Genomic DNA, 10,746 nt, shown 5'->3' on the forward strand with positions numbered 1-10,746 from the left:
AAGACACTCGAGATAAGAGAAAAGATGGATAACTTAGACAATTAACATTAGTAACTTCTGTTCATCAAAAGACATCATTAAGAAAATGAAATTAAGGACTGATGTCAGCACCATGGTGGAGTGAGCTCTTCCCTCGGACTCTCCTCTCTAAAATACAACCAAAAGGACATTCATACATCAACAAAGGACATACACACAACACAAAAGACATCTGAGAGACCCAGGCAGCCACACACGTGAAGGTGATGGTGGGACTGGATCCTCTGGAGGAAGTGGAAGCTGATTGGCAGGAGCTCTATGGAGAGAGAGTGGCCATAGCTGGGGGAGGTGAGCAGGTGAGGAGAGGCGTCCCATCCCCACCTGGCACTCCAGCCCCACAATCACCCAGAGCACAGCATGGAGAGAGAGGGGCCGCAGCTGGGGGAAGCACACAGGTGAGGAGAGGCACTCCATCCCCACCTGGCAGTCCAGACCTGTGATCACCCAGAGCTCTGCACAGAGAGAGAAGCAGAGGCTTGGGGAAGCATGAGTGAAGGAGAGCACCTTTCCCCCCACCCAGTGCTCCAGATCTGCCATCAGTCAGAGTGTCACACAGAGAGAAAAGCGATCACTGGCCAGAGCCGGGGAGCCCCTGATCATGCTGGGCCCAGAATACACAGTGCCTGATCCCCACCAAGTGGTGGCACATGGCAGCTGCGACCAGATAATAACACCATATGGAGGCAAAAATCCACACCATCAAGCAGTATAAGAAAGTATATTAAGTCTCCAGACCAGAAGGAAAATGACAAGTACCCAGAAGCCAACCCTGAAGGCACAGAAATTCATAACCTAAATGACAAAGAATTCAAAATAGCTATCATAAAAAACCTCAATGAGTTACAAGAAAACACAGAAAGACAAATTAACGAATTCAGGAGCTTCTTCACAAAAGAGATCAAAACTATAAAGAAGAACCAATCAGAATTGTTGGAGATGGAGAAAAATCTAGACTCCCTAAATAACAGAACAGACAATATGGAGGCCTGAATTAGCAGTTTAGAGGACAGTACTATAGAAATGCTTCAGAGGGAGAAGAGACAACTAAGACTAAAAAGGAATGAAGAAGCTCTCAGAGAAATATCTGACTTAATTAGGAAATGCAACATAAGGATTATAGGTATTCCAGAGGAGGAAGAGAAAGAGAATGGAGCAGAAAGGTTGCTCAAAGAAATAAGAGCAGAGAACTTCCCAAACCTGGGGAAAGAGATGGAAATCCATGTGAAAGAGGCTATCAGATCTCCTAACTATGTCAATGTAAAAAGACCTAGTGCAAGGCATATAGTAGTGAAGCTGGCAAAAGTCAATGACAAAGAAAAAATATTAAGGGCAGCAAGGCAGAAGAAAGTAACTTACAAAAGAACCTCTATCAGGCTTTCAGCATGTTTCTCAGCAGAAAACTTACAGGCTAGGAGAGAATGGAATGATATATTCAAAATTCTGAAAGACAAAAACTTTCATCCAAGAATACTCTATCCAGCAAAAATCTCCTTCAGGTATGATGGAGAAATAAAAACTTTCCCAGATAAATAAAAACTAAGGGAGTTCATCGCCACAAGACCCCTCCCCCTGCAAGAAATCCTCAAGAAGGCCCTCATACCTGAAAAGAAAAAAAAAAATAGGAAAGGGGCTACAAAGCCCTGAGCAAGGAGATGAATACATAGGCAATAATCAGGAAATGGCAGCTCTGTATCCGATCAGGTTGGTAAACACTTAACTCTAACATCAAGGATAAAGAAAAGGAAAACACCAAAATAAAAATAATCTCATCATTTGAACCACAAACTCATAACACAAGATGGAATAAGATATGACAAAAATAACTTAGAAAGGGAAGATGAAAGGGACAGAATCAGTATAGTCTACAGAAATAAGAGGCTATCAGAAAATGGACTATCTCATCTATGAAATTTTTTATACGAACCTAATGGTAACTACTAAACAAACAATTACAACAGAGACATATATGATAAACAAGGAGAAAACCAACATAGAAAACTACCTAATCAAATTGTAGTCTGAAATACACAGGACAAGAAACAAAGGAAATGCAAAAGAACTGGAAAATGTGTGATAAGATGGCAGTATTAAGCCCTCATATCAATAATCACTCTAAATGTAAATAGATTGAATTCTTCAGTCAAAAGACACAGTGTGGCAGGATGGATTAAAGAAAAAGACCCAACAATATGCTGCCTCCAGGAAACACTTCTCAGCTCTAAAGAGAAACATAGGCTCAGAGTGAAGGAATGGAAATGATACTCCAAGCTAATGGCTAACAAAAGAAAGCAGGCATTGCCATACTTATATCAGACAAAGTAGACTTCAAGATAAAACAAAGAGAGACAAAGAGGGGCAGTATATAATGATAAAAGGGACTCTCCACTAAAAAGACATAACACTTATAAACATATATGCACCCAACACAGGAGCACCAAAGTACATAAAACAACTATTAATAAACCTCAAAGGCGATAGTACCAACAATGCAATAATAGTAGGGGACCTCAACACCCCACTTACATCAATGGGTAGATCATTCAGATAGAAAGTCAACAGGGAGATAGTGGAATTAAACGAAAAACTAGACTAGATGAACTTAATAGATATATAGAGAGCATTCCATCCAAAACCAGCAAACTATACATTCTTCTCAAGCACACATGGAACATTCTCAAGGATAGATCAAATATTGGGAAACAAGGCAAACCTCAATAAGTTTAAGAAGATTGAAATCATATCTACTATCTTTTCTGACCATAATGCTATGAAACTGGAAATCAACTACAAGAAAAAAGCTGGGAAAGGAACAAAAATGTGGATACTAAACAACATGATACTGAACAACCAATGGGTCATCGAAGAAATAAAGGGAGAAATAAAAAAATATTTGGAAACAAATGAGAATGAAAACATGCCATACCAACTGATATGAGATGTGGCAAAAGAGGTCTTAAGAGGGAAATTTATAGCAACACAGCCTCACATTAACAAACAAGAAAAAGCTCAAATAGACAATCTTAAACTACACCTAACAGAATTAGAAAAAGAAGAACAAACAAAGCCCAAATTCAGCAGAAGGTGGGAAATAATAAAAAGCAGGGCAGAAATAAACGAAATTGAAACAAAAAAGACTATAGAAAGTATCAATGAAACAAAGAGCTGGTTCTTTGAGAAGATAAACAAAATTGACAAACCCTTAGACAGACTCACTAAGAATAAAAGAAAAAGGGCTCAAATAAATAAAATTAGAAATGAAAGAGGAAAAATTACAACGGATACCACAGAAATACAAAAGATAAGAGAATATTATGAAAAACTATATGCCAACAAGCTGGCCAATCAAGAAGAAATGGATAAATCCTTAGACACTTACAACCTCCCAAAACTGAATCAAGAAGAAATCGAGAACCTGAATAGATCAATCACAAGTAAAGAGATTGAAACAGTAATAAAAAATCTCCCCAAAAATAAAAGTCTAGGACCAGATACCTTCTCTGGAGAATTCTACCAAACATTCAAAGAAGATTTATCACCTATTCTTCTCAAACCATTCCAAAAAATTGAGGAAGACAGAAATATTCCTAACACTTTCTATGAGGCCAATGTCACCCTGATACCAAAGCCAGACAAAGACAATACAAAGAAGGAAAATTACAGGCGAATATCACTGATGAACATAGATGCAAAAATCCTCAACAAAATATTGGCAAACTGAATACAGCAATACATTACAAAGATCACACACCATGATCAAGTGGGATTCATACCAGGGACACAGGGATGGTTCAACATCTGCAAACCAATCAATTTGCTACACCACATTGACAAAATGAGGAACAAAAACCACATGATAATCTCCATAGATGCAGAGAAAGCATTTGACAAGATCCAACATCCATTCATAATAAAAACTCTCAATTAAATGTGGATAGAAGGAAAGTATCTCAACATGATAAAGGCCATATATGACAAACCTACATCTTACTCAAGTCGACATCATACTCAATCAGGAAAAACTGAAAGCCATCCCTCTGAGAACAGGAACAAGACAAAGGTGCCCACTCTCACCACTCTTATTCAACATAGTACTAGAGGTTTTGGCCAGAGCAATTAGGCAATAAAAAGAAATAAAAGGAATCCAAACAGGCACTGAAGAACTGAAACTCTTGCTGTTTTCAGATGACATGATTTTATATATAGAAAACCCTAAAGAATCCATCAGAAAACTACTAGAAATAATCAACTACAGCAAAGTTGCAGGGTGCAAAGTCAACTTACAAAAATCGGTGGCATTTCTATACTCTAATAACGAACTAACAGAACAAGAACTCAAGAATACAACCCCATTTACAACTGTAACAAAAAGAATAAAATATCTAGGAACAAATTTAACCAAGGAGGTGAAAGACATATACAAGGAAAACTATAAGACATTACTGAAAGAAATCGATAATGACATAAAGAAATGGAAAGATATTTCATGCACATGGATTGGAAGAATAAACATAGTTAAAGTGGCCATAGTACCTAAAGCAATCAACAGATTCAGTGCAATCCCAATCAGAATCCCAATGACATTCTTTGTGGAAATAGAACAAAGAATCTTAAAATTCATATGGGGCGACAAAAGACCCCAAATAGCCAAAGCAATCCTGAGAAACAAGAACAAAGCTGGTGGCATCGCAATCCCTGACTTCAAAATATATTACAAAGCTATAGTAATCAAAGCAGCATGGTGCTCGTATAAAAACAGGCGCACAGGTGAATAGAACAGAATTGAAAGCCCAGAAATAAAACCACACATCTATGGACAGCTAATCTTTGACAAAGGAGCCAAGAACATACAATGGAGAAAGGAAAGCCTCTTCAATAAATGGTGCTTGGAAAACTGAACAGCCCCATGAAAAAGAATGAAAATAGACCATTATCTTTCTCCATACACAAAGATAGACTCAAAATGGACCAAAGACTTGAAGGTAAGACCTGAAACCATAAAACTTCTGGAAGAAAATATAGGCAGTACACTCTTTGACATTAGACTTAAAAGGATCTTTTTGAATGCAATGTCCACTCAGACAAGGGAGACAAAAGAAAAAATAAACAAGTAGGACTTCATTCAGACTAAGGAGCTTCTAGAAGGCAAAGGAAACCAAATCAAAATGGAAAAACAACCCACCAACTTGGAGAACATATTTGCAAATCATATATCTGATAAGGGGTTAATCTCCATAACATATAAAGAGCTCACACAAATGAACTACAAAAAAACAAACAGCATGATCAAAAAGTGGGCAGAGGATGTGAACAGACATTTTTCCAAAAAAGATATACAGATGGCCAATAGGCACATGAAAAGATGTTCAACATCACTAATCATCAGGGAAATGCAAATCAAAACTACATGTAGATATCATCATACACCCGTTAGAAGGGCTATAATCACCAAGACAAAAAACAACAAATGTTGGAGAGGTTGTGGGGAAAAGGAAACCCTCATCTACTGCTGGTGGGAATGCAAACTGATGCAGCCACCATGGAAGACAGTATGGAGATTTCTCAAAAATTACAAATAGAAATATCATATTACCCAGCTATCCCACTACTGGGGATTTAGCCAAAGAACTTGAAATCAAGAACACAAAGAAGCTTACGCACCCCTGTGTTCATTGCAGCGTTATTCATAATAGCCAAGATCTGGAAGCAACCCAAGTGCCCATTGAATGATAACTGGATAAAGAAGTTGTCGTGTATATATATACAATCAAATACTACTCAGCTACAAAAAAAGACAAAATCGTCCCATATGCAACCACGTGGATGGACCTTGAGGGCATTATGTTAAGTGAAATAAGCCAGACAGAGAAAGACAAACACTACATGATTTCACTCATATGTGGAAGATAAACAAACTTATGGACAAAGAGAACAATTTAGTGGTTATCAGGGGGAAGGAGGGTGGAGGGTGGGCACAAGGGATGAAGGTGCACACTTATATGGTGTCTGACAAATAGTAATGTACAACTGAAGTTTCACTTATAACATTGTGAATAGTTTATAACTATTATGACCACAATAAAAAAATAAAATGAAATTAAGAAATGAAGACATAATCTGGGAGAAGATATTAATTATATATATATATGACAAAAGTTCATATCCAATAATATAAAGAATATATAAATCAATACAAAAAGGCAAACAGCCCAATAAACGGTGGTCAAAAGACTTGAACAGGCATTTCACAAAAAAGGGGTATCCAAATGAGTCATTAGCATGTGAAAAGATGCACAGCATCATCAATCCACCAGGGGAAAGCCAATTAACGTCCTAATAAGACACCATTATGCAGCGACGAGATTGGCTAGAATTAAAAAGCGTTGGGGGGGGTGGAGCTAGCACTTTCATCCGTTGTCAGTGGGAGTGTAAATTACAAAACTGTTTGACAGTTATCTACTAAAGCCAGAAGTTCTACTCCTAGGCATATATTCAAGAGAAATGAGTATGTACGTCTACAAAAATATGTCACATGAGTGTTTACAACAGCCTCAAACTGGAAACAACTGAAATGCCCATTAACATTAAAATAGATACAGACATTGTGGTGCATCCATACTATGGAATACCACTCAGCCATAAAAGAGAACAAACTACTGATACACACAACAATATGGGTGAATCGCACAGACATTATATTGAGTAAAAAAATGCCAGAGTGTATACTGTATGATTCCATCTATAGGAAGTACAAGAGTAGGTAAAACTGATCTATGGTGAGAGAAATCAGAATAGTGGTTACTTTTGAGGGTGGGGTTGGCAGGAAGAGGGTACAAGGAGCCTTCTGAAGTTATGGAAATGCTCTATATCTTGATCTGGGTGGTGGATATGTGTGCAAAATTCATCAAATTCTACATTGATGATGTGTGTAGTCATTATATTTTTATGGTATATCTCAATAAAACATTTTTGAAAATACATCTAAGTTTGCTTTGTTCTGGAAGAATTAAGTACACTGGCCTAGAAGTTGGGTAAAGGGAGAAGTTGAGAGGGAGCACTCTCATGGCCCTTCAAAGATGCACAGTTCTCAGGATTCAGTACAAAACATCTCAGAGGAATTTTCTTAGAAGAGGCTGAGTCCTTGCTTGAGGCAAGGGACTGGATCAGATGACAAGGAGAGGATGCTCCTAAGTGAAGCCCAAGGAGGAGGGGGTAGACGATGATAGGATAACACACAACTGGGACTTTCTGGCCAACTGTGCCCCAGACCACCGCACACCTCAACTGCTGAAGCACACATAGGGAGCCGGTAGATGGCTGGGGATTCTGTGCTTCCCTGCTCCATTGAGCCATATTCTGAGGGGTAGGGTGACTCCTCATGAGCTTCCTGCCCACGGGTCTCTAGGATGGAAGGATCTGTTTGGCCACTGTACCAGCAGCTGTCCACCCAGGTAAAATCAGAAGTCCATGGGAGGAGGTGAGAGGAAGGCAAGCCTTGAGCCACTCCTCTGCCCTCTTGGGGCTCAGTCATCTCCTCTGTCACATGGGGAGGTTGGGCTACACCTCCCAGGTGTTTTTTTACCAGAAGTTCTTATGGTTCCCTGGGTGCCCCAAACCACCCATGAGCCAAGGTGGCTTTCCAGGCCCACACCCTCCTCCCTGCAGTGCCACAAGCACCTCTGGAAAGCCTGAGGGCCCCCTGGGTTGACCTCACAGAATTGAAGTCATTTGGGCTTCTACTCCCATCACAGGATGGTGACACAGGTGACAGCTGTCGAGGCTTCCAGCCAGGGCAAGATATTTTATACAACCAGAAGTAGAGCAGCCTGGGCAGGTAGCTTATGGGATGGAGCAGGAACAGGCTGAGGGCTGACACATCACAGGTGCCGAGAAAGGATCCCATGAGTCATACTCACCTCCTTCATTTTGCCACTGCCCCCACTCCTATTAATCAGGAGTGCCCTCTCCATCCTTCCCTCTCTACCTCCTAAGCATCCTCTGGTCCATCCTCCCTTCCCATTCTGCAGCCCCTGCCCTAGGTCCAGGCCACAGCCCCTCACCTTAGAGACAGCAGGAGACCCCTCCATGTGCTCCAGCCCCATCCCTTCAATCAAACTTCCTCAGTGCTTCCAAGAGGTACTCCCCTCACCCTGACTTTATTCAAGTACAATTTACATTCAATAAAATGCACAGAGCTTAACAGAGTTTGAAGAGTGACATCAGCATCAGGGAGGAGTGAGCTGTTCCCTTAGTCTCTCCCCTCTAAGATACAACCAAAAGGGCATTCATTAACCAAAAGAGGATACCCACAAAGCACAATAGGATGTCTGACAGATCCATGCAGCCATATGTCTAAAGATGGGGGTACTGGATCCCCAGGAAGCAGTGGAAGTGTCAGTGTCACAATCCAATGTACACATCAGGATAGATGTGGAGAGGGCTGATGGCCACTCTGAGTTTATTGTAACCAGCGTTTCAATATATACATAGCTTACAGCTGTTAAACATACACAGGTGTTCTGGATGAAGTAATTAGCGAATGCCAAGAATTCTTAGTGATTTCTCAAGGAGCCCTCCCTTGGCCTCTGTTTTGATATTATCATGTTTTTGCTGTGCTCGTATATTTTTATCTCGGAGCAGGCAAGGCCGCCTAGGCAACGGCTCCTCCTGCTCCCGATATCGATATCGTGTCTCCATCTGTGCCCCCGGGCGACCGATGCCTGGCTTAGGTTGCCTCCCCTTGGAGGTCTTACCCGTCATTGGCTAACCGGCCTTCTCACCTCCGGGTCACAGTTTGTGGCAAGCCTTTTCCAGTGATTATTAACCCTTCCTGCGTCGGGGGAGGCTACAGGAAGGAGGTGAGTGGATCTCCTCCCCCTCCCTACTGGCAGTGATCTATGTTGTGGGTCCTCATGCAGCGGCTGGTATGAGATTCTAAGAGGAGGCAGGGGAATACGCAGGCCTCTACGTGAATGCTTTCACTTTTGGAGTTACATTCCAGCCTGTGGGAATGCTCCACACTGAGGTGGCTCAGCATTGGTGCCCCTATCACATCTTGCAGCCCAGGAGGGCTGCCAGTGAGTACAGAGTGGGTTCACATGCATGAAAAAAAGCACCCCTCCCCAGATCTCCTCCCTGGTGCACCAGCTCGGCCAGTCAGCCAGGACAACTGATCCACTCCAGAGCACCTATGCCTGCATGCGTGACCTGCCAATCAGCGGCAGCCAGCGAGCAAATGCAGAAGAGTCCTATCAGCACAATTTCCAGTGGAAGGGCACAAATTCCTGCAGACATGGTGGGTTCAGAAAACACTACTCCTGCCCCTCCCTCCAGTGGTGGCAGATGAAATCTGTGACCAGATCCCACCACTATGAACCAGCAAGGTGTACTTCATCAAACACCAGGCAGAAATACATTAAGATCATAAGGAAAATGACAAGTCTCCAGAAACCAATCCTGAACTCACAGAAATTTACAATCTAAATGACAGAGAATTCAAAATAGTTATCATAAAGAAACTCAACGAGTTACAAGAAAATTCAGACATTTTAATGAACTCAGGAATAAAATTAATCAGCAGAAGGAATTCTTCACAAAAGAGATTGAAACTCTTTGAAAAAAACCGAAATTCTGGAGATAAACACAATGGATGAGACAAAAAACAGTCTAGAAACCTTAAAAAACAGAGCTGACATTATGGAGGACAGAATTAGTAATTTAGAGAGCAGAAATATGGAAATGCTTCAGTTGGAGGAGGAGAGAGAACTATGACTTTAAAAAAATGAAGAAATTCTTTGAGAAATATCCAATGCAATGAGGAAATGCAACAAAAGGATAATAGATATTCCAGAAGAGGAGCAAGGGACAGAGAAGCAGAGAGTTGTTCAAAGAAATAATAGCTGAGAACTTCCCAAATGTGGGGAAGAAACCGGACTTACAAGTGTAAGTCAATAGAACTCTTAATTACATCAATGCAAAAAGACCTTCTCCAAGGCATAGAATAGTAAAACTGGCAAAAGTCAATGACAAAGAAAAAATATTAAGGGCAGCAAGGCAGAAGAGAATAATCCAAGGAACCCCCTGAAAGGAACGCCTATCAGGCTTTTGGCAGATTTCTCAGCAGAAACCTTACAGTCTAGGAGAGATTGGAATGATATATTCAAAATACTGAAAGACGAAAACGTCCAGGCAAGAATACTTTATCCAGCAAAACTAACCTTCAGATATGATGGAGAAATAAAAGCTTTCCCAGATAAACAAAAGCTGAGGGAGTTCATCACACTAGACCTCCCTTACAAGAAATGATCCAGGATGCCCTCATACCTGAAACAAAAAGGCAAAGGTTTACAAAGCCTTTAGCAAGGATATACATAGACAGACCAAATCAGAAAACTGCAGCTCTCTATCAAATAGGTTAGCAAACACTTAATTATAACGTAAAAGATAAAGAGAAGGAAAGTGTCAAAACTAACTATAAACAGTTCATTTTAATCACAAACTCACAATACAAAACAGAATAACATGGACAACAATAACATAGACCAGGAAGAGAAAAGGGATGGAATCTGCTTAAGCTAATGGATATAAGAGGCTATCAGAAAATGGACTATATCATCTATGAGATCTTTCATACAAACCTCATGCTAGCCACTAAATGAAAAATCAGAGCAGAGACACAAATTCTAAATAAGGAGAAAACTGAGATAACCA

Source organism: Equus quagga, chromosome 2 (genome assembly GCF_021613505.1).
Source record: "Equus quagga isolate Etosha38 chromosome 2, UCLA_HA_Equagga_1.0, whole genome shotgun sequence".
NCBI classification, from domain to species: domain Eukaryota; kingdom Metazoa; phylum Chordata; class Mammalia; order Perissodactyla; family Equidae; genus Equus; species Equus quagga.